The sequence below is a fragment of the Coturnix japonica genome, chromosome 2 (genome assembly GCF_054131305.1).
Source record: "Coturnix japonica strain WE chromosome 2, WE-NBRP24, whole genome shotgun sequence".
Classification (NCBI taxonomy): domain Eukaryota; kingdom Metazoa; phylum Chordata; class Aves; order Galliformes; family Phasianidae; genus Coturnix; species Coturnix japonica.
Genome location: NC_140664.1, coordinates 126266537 through 126277769, shown reverse-complemented (window position 1 = coordinate 126277769; position 11233 = coordinate 126266537). Strand labels below are relative to the sequence as shown.

Sequence of the window (11233 nt, the reverse complement as noted above, 5' to 3'; positions counted from 1 at the left end):
GCACAAAACATTGCTACTGCTGAATCATTCGTTTCTATCCTTTCCATTTATCTTGTATCTATTTGCAGTTTCCATTTTTCTCCTCTTTATTCTGCTTGCTAAGGCCTGCTTTCCCCACATATCTATTATTTCATTTTTTCTGTCCTACCATTTTTGCTGTTTTTATTTAGTCCATGTACTTATATGTGACTCCTAGTTTGCCATTTCCAAGCAGTGCTGCTTTTTCTCATTTCTTCCCATTGCTGTGGTTCCTTGCAGAGCCTTTTCATTCTGCGGCTGTAGCAAAAAAACCCAAACCAAACTAAAAAACCAAAAAACCAGAAAACCAAAACCAAAACTACAACAAAATCACCCAAAACCTTTAAAAGAAAAAGTGATGCTGAGAGAAGTGAGTTTACTCCTTCCTGCTCACAGGTTTTCTCTCAGTCATTCAGGTTTCCTTGGCTTCTCATTAAGAAAAACAAGAAAAGAGACAAGAACGATGTGTTCTTGGCTTGTCACAGTATTTTATTACCTTGCAGGATAGAGATCAACTTGTTGGGAATGAAATGAACATTTCAGAGCAAGCAGTTTGTGGGTTTTTTTAAACAATTTTTACTTAGCATCATCACTTGAACCTTTCACGTTGCTGAAATCTATTGCTGTCTTGGAAAAATCAGTAATTCTAAGCTGGTACAAAACCAGTTCAAAGACAGATTCTTCTTACTTTACAGTTTCTTAGAAGCTCTTGAAAGTGTCACCTCAAAAGAATAATAAGAAGTACTTAAAATACGTACTTACTCTCTACTATGGATATGAATTCTGGCCTTACTCATATTACAACACAAAAAGTAGCTTGAATGAATATTAGAGGTTGTGAAATCACAGCCTGAGAAGTTAGGAAATGCCAACCAATATTATTTTGACACTTATGCATTATGATACAGTTTTCAGTTATGTTCTGAATGTGTTTTAAGAGAATACATAAGCAAGAAAAGGTTCAGTGAGTCAGTAATTGCCAAGTGCTTACTTCTTTTTTATTGTGGGGACTGTGTGCAAGACTGTTATGCTTCTTATCCCTAAATTTGATGCTTCCTCCTTCTACCTGCTCCTGCAAATCCATCTTATTCCCCTTAAGCAGACTGAAGTCCATGCTGTGTGTAATGTCTGGATCTGTGTTCAGTCCCAGTCTCACTGTGCACTCAGTTTTAAGGTTAGATCAGAATGACTAGCTGAAACCTCCATGTAGCCATCCCGTTGCACTGGGGGTATATGACTGCTGAAGAGGTGGGATTTGTCAATTTGAGCTAGCAGCCTTAGGCTCCTCTTATAGTCAGAGAGAAACAGAAACTTACAGGACATCGCTGATCCACTTGAGGCTTCAGGAGAGAAACTGCAGCTGAATGTATTGGCCTTTGTAGTTGTGTTGATATATGGCAAAAGTATTACTACACAAACACCTTGATTTTATTCTGAAAATATACCACTGCTAAATGCAAGAAAAGTACGTGAGCTTATGTACACCTATTTTTAATCCGTTTCATTATTCTCTACTAATGCTCTTCTAAGTAGTGCAAGTTTACACCGTACATTACTTTCTCATATGTAGAGGGGCTCTTCCACACAAAATACCATCTTCAGCAAGAGCTGCCAGGAAGTCTTTTTCCCAGTATTCTGTTTTAAAACTCGACGTTCCACATTAAAATTCATTACCAGTGCTACGAAGTTTCTATAGCTTATCACAAAGTGTGGTTTGAGGAAAACTAATATACTCTATTAGAAGGAACTGATCGTTTCTGTGAATAGCGAATAGCCTACAGTGGAAGTTTATATTGTCTGAGTGATATCCTCATCAGTTATCTTCTTTCACCAGACAAAGATAAACTCGCTGTAGTATTTCATGGTGTATTTAAATGAAAACTAATAGCTGCTAAAGGCACAAACACATTAGCGCATCAGAACGAATATTTGGTGTCTCTTCAGGTGGCAGGTAAATACATCAACAACCATCGTGCGGTAATTATGTCTCATTTGTGGTTCAAAATCTCAGCGCATACACTGAGTTTGTATGTCATAGGCTTTGTAATTGTGTTCTGTGAGCACAGCCACCACAACAAACACCAGCAGGGCGGCGCACAGCAACCAGCCGCCACAGGCCGAAGCCGCCCCGCGTTCCCGCCACGGCCGCCATTACGCCTGCGCCGGGCGGGCCGTGACGTCACGCCGTGTCGGTGAAGGTAAGTTCCCTTCCCCCGCGCGGTGGGAACCGCGGGACGGGGCGGGTGGAGGCGGGGCTGGGGCCGCTCCGTGTCCCGGCTTCAGGAGCCGGCGGTGCCGGGCGGTTCTGCGGCTGGACAAGGAGCCGGGCGGGGCGGAGGGTTGCGGCGGGGCTGGTGCTTTGGCCGGGCCGGGCTTGGAGCTGCGGCGCGGAAGTGCTGCGCGGGGTGAGATCCCGTGAGCACCGTGCCCGGATCCAGGCCTGGCCGTCGTATCAAACCGTGCCGCCTCCTCCGGGCTGTGCTGCCATCACTAACTCATCCCACGCTCCTTCCGGACCCCGGCAGCGCCCGGCCTTGGAAATGTGGAAATAGATGCGATCGGGGCGGAGGGCTTGTACACGAATGGGGCTGAGGCCTGTCACCTCCACAGCTCCTCGGGGCTTCGTGTTAACGAGGTAATGACCGTATCCCAAGCACTGAGCGATCCTGCGTGCCTAGCGTTGGAAGAGCAAAGAAGGAAGTGCGTGAAGGCTGCCTAGAAGTGTTGTGGGAGGGCTGTAATGCTGCCTTCGGTGAGGCAGATGTGAAAGAAGCGTGAGGAAGGCTGGAGGCTGGCTGCACTTTGTCCTGCTCCATGGTCACGTTTGCTGGAAGGCTGTCCAGTTCTCAGTGCCTGAGCTGGCATCTGTGGGATACACCTTGCCTTCTATTGGCAGTCTTCTCCCCATCAAGTCAGGAGCCAAGCAAAAAGCTGCAGTCCTTTCCTCACTGTAACTCTTTGAAAGGGTTGACAATGGCAGGACACGGGGAAATGGTTTTAAGTTGAAAGAGGGAAGATTTAGGTTGGATGTTAGGGGGAAGTTCTTCACTAGGAGAGTGGTTAGGCCCTGGAACAGGCTGCCCAAGGAGGTTGTGGATGCCCCGTCCTTGGAGGTGTTCAAGACCAGGTTGGACGGGGCCCTGGGCAACCTGATCTAGTAAATGTGTATGTTTGGTGGCCCTGCCAGGCAGGGGGGTTGGAACTACATGATCCTTGAGGTCCCTTCCAACCTGGGTCATTCTATGATCTGTGTGATCTCTTGGGAGCTGTGTTAGGAGCTCAAGTCTCAGTCAGCAGCCTCATAACTGCCGTGCAGCTCACCTGGCTTAGTGTAGAAGTTACAGTCACGGATTTGCTTACACTGATAGATTCGTAACTTGATATGAGCATTGGTATAAGTACTACGTAATAAAATCACAGAGATGGCTAAAGTAGGGTAAATATACAACTCCCCTGGATCACAGGGTTAGCTGAGCGCAGCTTGGTTTGCCAGTCAGAAGCCAAGATACTCAGTTGCTTTTTTGTTTCATTTTAATCTAATTTCACCATATCTACTTATTTTTAGTAGTAGTTCTGGTGGAGTTTCCTATTTTTCTTCCAGTCTGTGAGAATATTGGAACTAGCAATGGCAGTGACAGCATATGATGAGATTTTTGACATTGCCACATATGACTTTGGGTATGGTTAGTAAATGTCATATGTATGTGCTTTTAATGTGCACGTTCAGTGATGTGGCTTAGTGTTTGAAGCGTTTGTGAGAAAATGGTGATAGTTTTGTGTTTGAACCAGTGTTTGAACCTGGTGAGATAGATATCGTCAGGTCAAAGGAAAATGATCAAATAGTGAAAACATTTCTTGTGAAGGAAACTTGCTGGCAGTGTTATTACAGTTACAGGAACTTAGAGTTTTAAAAGGAAATGGTCACATCATGAAGGTGCTTACCTACAGTTATCTCAGCAATGTCAATTCAAGCATTTATTACTGTATCTTGTAACCTAAATTATGGGAAATGTTTGATAAACCTCAAAGGACTTGGGGTTGTGTGGCCCCTACTGAGAACAAACACATTTTAGGAGGAGTCTTGTCTATTTACTGCTTTCTTAAACATGTACCTTTGTTTGTAATTTAATATGATGTCCTGACCTTTGCAAAATACATTTGTTGAGATATTGGGTCTTTCTTCTTTAAAACAGGAATGAAGATGAATGAAATACTTCATTGGTTGTAGCAGGATCAGGATGTGCAAGGTGGGTACTCTGAAAGAATACAGTAAGTATCCTTGCAGAATATTGGAATATTTGGCTCAGTATTTAAGTGTAAATTGATGGTGTTCTGTGAGGTAGCGTTTTAATTTCACAGGCAGAACCAATTTCCAATGATAGATTTCTCTAGCTTACCTCCTTTTGGCTCTGGTAAGCTGCAGTGTCTCTTGCTGGCTTGGTGAAAAGGTTCTTTATTCTCCAAATACCACTTTAAGGAATATGTTGTCTCTTGTTTGGTCTGCATTACCACTGATCTTCATGAAAGCACACGAATAACAGGGTGGAATTCGTCTTGCATCTTATTTGGTGTTTGCTCATTTTAATGCGTTTTTGACTTACCATAGTACAGTACTTGCATGTATTGGTTTGTCCTTAATAAGCTGATTAACTGAGTGTGGGAGATGTTCTACAGTCTATTTTAAAGGATTATTTTCCTGGGTATTTATAGCATAAAGTTAAACATTTTAGGAAATGTTATCACAGTTTGTGGAGCTGGACAGTGAGCTCAGACAGTGTTTGATTCAAGTAGATGCAAGAGATGTGGGGGGAAAAAAAGCACCATGCCTGACACGTTTACCTTCCAGTATCAATAAACTTGGTTTGGGTTACCAGGTAGCTTCAGAGTTCATGGAGTTTTACCTGTTTGATTGAATTGGGCAGGTTAGTCAGAGAAATCTTGCTATACTCAGTATATCACATCAAGTCAGACATTATTGATAACTGAAGATCAAAATATCTGTAGGAATTATTTTAAATGCCTTCTTTTTTTATTTAAAAAAAAAAAAAAGGCAGAAACCAAAGTGAGCTCTGCATTCTCTGGATAATTTGTGTTTGAGAACATCCAAACATCTGGAACACATATTGGTGATGTGAGTAAAAGAATTCAGTTTGTCCCTAGTTTGATTACAGGAGAAAAGGTGGTTGCATCTCACTGTTCAGTGTGTGGCTGTCTCTGCATCAGGTCACAGTGCAGCGGAATCCCCTTTAGGTACCATGGCTTGTTCTCTCAGGAGCGTCCACTGACTGCTTTGATCTTCTCATCAATGGGGACACTGAGAACTTGTAGGCAGTAACATTGAGCCCTTGTCAATTTGAACCACATCAAGAGAGAAGACTGGCATGGTGACAAGTCCAGGGAGTTATATTTGCTTTTGTTTTCTATCAGACTCAAATGCAAACCTAAATGTATGAAAGAATCAAAATCAGCGTTCAGCAGGAAAAGACTACAGAATCAGCTCCTGCTCATTCCCACTGAACTGTTCTTTTTGTTCCATTACTGTTGTTTTCATCCCATTTAATGGAGGCTGCAGTTTTTGCTTTTGAGTGTAGTTAGCAACAGACTGACTGAAACTTACTGCATTTGGCTCTAGAGCAGCAAAGAGCAAATGTCAGGGAGGTGCTGTGACAGCAATAAAAGGGTTCAGAAGGCACGTGGGAATTTGGGGGGAGGTGACGGGGAAATTTTCCTCTTATTTTCCCCTGCTAGTATCTATATTGTAACATTAGAGTTGGTATTCAGTTCAAAACTTACTGTACTGCAAGGGATGGTGCGTTGACACGGGTGTGCTTTCCCACAGCTCAAATAGTGGAGAGTTTATTTATAAAGCAAAATGTACCTCTGAAATTATAATTGATACTGTAATTATGGAGAACTTGCCTTAAAGAGAAGCCTTAGTGGCCTGTGGGACGTTTTCCTGGCTTTGAACAGTCAAGATTTATACTGCAGCATTTTCTCTGTATGAGTCTTAAACAGGAAACTCCCCCCATCAAGACAGAAAAACTTCAGTAATTAAGAGGTACTGTGATGGGGATAAGCCTAAAATAATGGTCAGCTTGAAATGTTCTGTATGGTAGGAACATCTAAATGGTAAGCTTTGCTTTACTTCTTGGAGGTCATCCCTTTTTCTAAAGTATTTGTTCAGAAGCCAGCAGTGCCCAGTGCCAGCCCTTCCATAAACCAACGTGTGCCAGATGTGTGTGGGATCCTGGGGAAGGTGGTTGCATTGGTTTCTCTATTGCACTTTGGTCATGAGCAGAATGCTTCAAAAGCTGCATGGCTTTTTTTTTCTCTTGTTTCAAAAGACTGGCAATATTTTACCTTGGCCTTGGTAAAGAGGCCGGTTCTGAATGTGCTTTGTGTTAATTTGGTACCTGGTGGAACGATTGATTGTCTATCTCAGTTATCTTTGTTTTTTTTTTCTCTGCTTATTGTCTGCCTGTGCTTCAATAGCACCTATTGCCACTGTGCAGTCTAGAGATGATGAGAACACAACTGCGGTCTAATTTGCAGTGATTTTGATCACAGGTTGCTATGTTTGAGAGTTGTGCCAACTCTCCCTTGCCGTGCATGTATAATGATGTACTTAATGCTTAGTGGAGCCTGAGGGATTTGTTCTCCTGTAGTGAAAAAGTGTCATTTATTTGTACAGTAATCTGGAGAGGAGGATAGCAATAAATCTGCAGATATTTCTTGAGATGTTCCTCCTTTATCTTGTGTTTTATAAAGCCATGCTGCCTCCTGCTTTGGGTGTTTGTGGTCTAGTGGTGATTGTAGCAGCCCTTATCATTTTCAGAAGAGATGGGATTGGAAGTAGAGGAATGTATCATTGCATACAATCACAACATACAGAATAAGTCTTGTTTTTTAAAGCAATTATTATAGCAGAATGAGTTGCCAGAAGCATCGTATCTGTAAGATATGTAGTATACTTGCTCTGTTCTCCTCAGGGCTAATAAGATCATGACTGGAGTATGCTGTTCAGATTTAGGAACGAGTCTTGCCATATTTTCTGCTGATGAGCAGAGTAGATATACTGCTGTAAGAAAACAGGGCAAACCAGCTTGACTTTTAGCTGCAGCATTTTGAATGGAAGCTGGGTACAGTTTTTCTTCTGACTTGTGAGGGTGCTGTGCCAAGACCAGAGCTGCAGTTTGATGTCAGAGTTCTGCAGAGCAAGTTGCCCTAATTCTCTGCCTGCAAAGTGTTGCATCTCTTGGGTGTCTCCAGAAGCTTGTTGTGGAATTCCCACTGAGTTTAGAGCAATCTGGGCTCTATCCAGAGCAGATGACTTGTGTTTTGGAAAACAATTCAGTATTTTTGCACTGCAGATAAATAGACAAGGGAAAACTTAGGTATTAAAATCTGTAATACAAAACAACTATATTTTCTTTTGTTTCCAACAAAATGGCAGTAATGAGTTGAAGAACTAAGTTTGACTTCAGCAATGACTATTTGGCCTTAGTTTAGTTCCTCACTGCCCCATTTGTATGGCCATTATTAGACATTTTCATGTGTTTTTTGTATTTTGCTTTTGTATATTTTATGTTCCATAAGCTTTATTTCCTTAGTGGTTCCACTGAATGAGTGACTGCACATAGGTGTTGGTCTTGTAGTAGTTCACTTTGCGTGCAGAGCCAGTGGTGACCATGGATTATCTTAGAAGTGAAAACAAGGAAAAGGAAACAGAATGTAAATCATGTAGAGTAGTTGAGAAAAGAAAGACTTGTAATAACTGAGTCATCATACACAAGGTGTGATGATGGTGGTAGCGCTGTTCTGATCTGTAACTTCAATGATAACCAAGGAAGCATGTGGCGCTTAAGTGATTTATTGTTTAAATTCCTTTTTTGGGGAGATCACTTGTACAACTCCTATGGGCATACAAGTGTTCCCTCCGTACAGGAACTTATTTTTGTATAATGTCATGAGGATACATCCACTGTAATTTTTAATCAACAAATTCATACAAGCACTGATACTTGGCTGCTTTATTGCATCTCTTGTCAGGGTTATTTGCTAATACTTTACAGTATTATCTATCAATAAATATAAGGTAGTACAGTTTTCTTTAGTGTGAGCTTAAAAAAATAGAATCTCTTAAGGTGGAATTTTTTGTGAGTCTATGAAGAATACGTATGTGTGATCATACTCACTTTCCATCATGGCTTGGAGGCTTTGGAACTGGATTGAGCTACTGCCAGACTACTCAAGTTCTCTCTGCGTCTCTAGAGAATAAAGACCTTTACAATCAAGTGCATAGGACAGCTAGAAGCCATCCCGCTGAGCTATAGGATTTACTTCAGGTTTTGGGAGACTCATTTTTGTGAAGTAGATAACTGAGAGAGCTGGTATTCTTGCTTGGATAACGCACTGTTTGTTTTGGAAGCAAGTTTCCTATGACTAAATAAGAACAAGATGTGTGACCACCTTCCAGGGAGGAGACTGTTTGGTCAGCATCAGATTAAAAGGAAAAATGTAGAAGAGGCAATTGCCCATTTTTACATAGTGTTTGAAATGTTTTCATTTTTCTTCTGAGCTTTAATTATACGGTATGTGAATGGCAACAAGAAAGGCCAGAGGTTTTCTTCTGTTCTTGGAAGTACGGCTTTATCACATCGTTGGGAATTTATAGCCTAGTAATATGCAGTGATTTTTCCATTCCTGCGTTTTACAATTGGTTTTGTAGAGCCGCAGAGTTTGGCAGCAGAGAATTCATTTTTTCATGATTTTTTTTTTTTTTTTTTTTTTGGCATGAAAGGGTTACTGTTCACGTTTCCTGTGTAATTCCTTCTGATCTTGCTGGGCTGTAATTACTTTCTTGATGTTAAACATTCCCAGGCTCCTATAACCTTCTAGCCTGTGTGCACTGGCCAAGTTTGTCCCAGGTGATCGTGTGGGCGAACCTCCTGTTTTTAAGGATAAAAATCTCTGCTTCCTGTGTAAGATAGGCCACATACTCGTTCTTTGCTGTGCAAACCCAGGAGAAATCTTTTTAAAAAAAATAAGGTATCACATCAGCCTCACAGATTTAGCAGCTCAATACGTGACAGGCAAAGTGTGTGGGTTTAGAATTTGCTGAATCTTGAACGATTTCTAGTTCACATTAAAGATTCTTCTCTTAATTCATTTAGAAAATAGGTTGGGATATAAGAAAGATCTTGACTGTAGCGTCTCACTTCTGACTGTGTAACTGCCAAATGGTTTTAAGGTGGTTTAAATGTAGAACTACTTAGTCGAGCTTCCAGGATTTCTTTTTCCTTTTCATTTGAATTCTTTGCTGTAGTTGTTTATCTTGCCAAAAAAAAAAATGAGGCTGCTCCTTGATTCTCTCCTCAACGTATAGTTCAGTCATCTCGTGTTTGTTCTAATTTTCAATTTGGTATGTAAGCAGTAAGTAAAGTATTATTTTCCTTTTTAATATAAGTATGTGCATAGAGCAGAAAACTGTTGGCTTCAGTGGTGTGGGAACTGCAGTGTTCTGTTCTGCAAGGCATTGAATTCCTCTAGGTGCTGCATTTAAACTATTCTTCAGCTCTTGTTTGGAGCAACCACCTGTAAGAATGCCTGTGAGATCTGCTCTCCGTGACCTTTATGCCACTTTCTCACAGCATCCAGAAAGATGTGGGGTGGTGATAGTGACAGTGGCTGTCTGAAGTGTGGTGGATGCATAACTGTGTGTCAGCTCAGTGGGGCACAAATTAATAAACGTAATAAGTAGCAACGTTTCTTAGCTTCTCATATGTTTGTATTGTATAAGTTAGGCCAGGGGGTGTACCTGTTAACTGTGCTGATTTGCTAATGAAGGATGAGTGTATTTTAATGAGAACATCTTTTTATCAGGAGATGTTGAAGTTAATGGTGGAATTATAACTGGGATGCAGTAGGTGTCTGGCCCAGTTCTTAAGTGCATTCTTTGTCATGTAATTGATAACATGGCTGCCAGGTATGTGTGTATTTGCTGTTGAATTTGGAGGTTTTTACCAACAGAGCCTAGAATAAAGCATGAACACACTAGAAAAGGAGATGAAGGTGGGAGGGAAAATCCACAAGAATAGAAAAACTAATCAAGAAACCAAAGAGCACTAAATGAATGTGACTGAACAGACAGGAGGTACTGCTGGTGTCTTGAAATTAAACAGTTTGTCAGTTAGTTATCATTACCTTCAAGTGAATTCCATGTGCCTGAGGTTTCGTATGGAACTCCATCTACACGTAGGGCTTACCTAATGCATCAGGTTGGTGTTGTATTCTGAGCTTCCTGTGCAACAAGCACAGCTGGGAAGTGCTTTTGGTTAAAGCTCTTTCCAAACAGCTTCCTTTTGACTTTATATTAGGGAAACACTGACGAACTCAGAGTTAGTTGAAAATATGTGCAACTGTACTGAAGTCATCCATCCTAGGTGATGTTTGTAGCTGTGATGCAGGGAAGAACTGGACCTAAGATTAATGTATTCAGTATGGAGAAAAGGGTGATTGGTTTTAGCAAGCTAACATGAAATTAGGGAATAATCAGAATTAGATGAGTTTCTTGAGCTTTCAGACTATTTACTCAACTGTACTTTTATATTCAGAGTTCTACAAGTTCTCTCCTTGAGGAGACATGTAAATTACTGTTATGACAAGATGCATAAATATTCCCAGGGTTTGATAGTCATTAATCCGTTTAACTTATCTAAGGCACAATTAAGTGGCTCAGTTTGAAGCCAGCTATAAAAAGTAACATGTAAACAAATGTAACACACATCGAGTGTAGTGGTGTGTGTTTTTATAGACCTGCAGACATTTGGGTTTTAGATGCAGTGGTTCCTCGCTTTCCATGTTCACGAACTGAAGTTCAGTTGTGGAGTGCTGCTCAACTAGATCTTTGAGGGCAGGTTTTTTGTTGTTTATTTGAGCGACTTAATACTTTATCATGTATGCTCCAAGTACTGCTAAATTATTAATTAGCATTCTGATAGGGGTATGTTATTTACCACTGGGGCATAAAACAAATAATAGACTTTTTTTTTTTGTTTTCTGGGATTTGCCCTAGTTCAGAAGCAGCTCTATATCCACCAATGGGAAAATCTCAATGCGTACTGCTTGTGATGGAATAAAATCAGAACAAAACTGCCTTTCAGGGTCTCTTTTATAGATAATGTTTTTGCTGAGCTACCTACATGAGTTTGGCATC

The 11233-nt window shown here is 41.0% G+C and overlaps 1 protein-coding gene across 7 annotated transcripts in view; it reads left to right on the top strand.

Moving 5' to 3' along the window:
- The first annotated feature begins 1941 nt into the window (after nucleotides 1–1941).
- ZNF438 (zinc finger protein 438) overlaps nucleotides 1942–11233 on the top strand; it is a 39697-nt gene continuing 30405 nt past the window's right edge. For 3 of the 7 annotated variants that reach the window (XM_032443049.2, XM_085538846.1, XM_085538843.1), the window contains exons 1-2: nucleotides 2104–2216; nucleotides 4212–4265. The gene's annotated coding sequence lies outside the window, so the exon portion shown is untranslated. Of the gene's footprint in view, nucleotides 2654–4211; nucleotides 4266–11233 lie in introns of all 7 variants that reach the window. The other 4 variants (XM_015853180.3, XM_015853175.3, XM_085538845.1 and 1 more) reach the window with 2 other exon arrangements.